We start from the raw sequence: 754 nt of genomic DNA, 5'->3' as shown, positions 1-754 counted from the left end.
CTGCGGTAAAAAAAAAAACAGATGGAGGATCAGCCGGTCGCTCCTGGAGGAAACTGTGTGGTTTGTTGCTCTGTTCCCAGACTGCCAGGAACAAGAGGAGCGTCTGAAGCTTTCTGTCTGTTCAGCTTGTTAAAAAGCCTGAAAGTCTTAAATTATTTGATCTTAAGACCTTAAAAAGTACAAATGTTAGAAGTGAGAAGTTTTTCACCGAGCAATGACAGGTGAAAAAAGTCTTAAATTTGGCTTTCTGAAACCTTGAAACCTGCAGATACCCTGGGGAGGGAGGGAGGGAGGGATGAGCGAGTTATGGGATGGATGGGTGGATAGATTAATAAATGAAAGCTTTATTTTTTTTTATCTTCAAACTGAACTGACCGTCCGCTGCCTCTCTTCAGTTTCCTGTACTTGGAAGATACGTTTCAGTTTGAACGAGGACTTTGTGACTATATTTATCTGTTCTTGCTTTTTATGTGTTTTTATGCCGATAGAAACCATTTTACTGGCTTGGATTTGCTTTGCTAACTATACAGTAGATTGTTAGTATAAGAAGGTTTTCTATTCGCTCCATATTAGTTAGAAAGGAAAGATTCCCCAAAAAACAGAATTCCCACATTATTTCTATAGTCTTGTGAAAGATCGTCGTCTCCCTGCTGCTCAAACCAGAAAACATCCAGAGAATCCAGAAAGTGTTGTTAACATAATTTTTGTCTCTCATCTTTCTAGCTGTGAAGAGATTTTTATATAAACTTTTAAA

Source organism: Centroberyx gerrardi, chromosome 17 (assembly GCF_048128805.1).
Source record: "Centroberyx gerrardi isolate f3 chromosome 17, fCenGer3.hap1.cur.20231027, whole genome shotgun sequence".
NCBI classification, from domain to species: domain Eukaryota; kingdom Metazoa; phylum Chordata; class Actinopteri; order Beryciformes; family Berycidae; genus Centroberyx; species Centroberyx gerrardi.
This window is presented reverse-complemented; position numbering follows the sequence as displayed.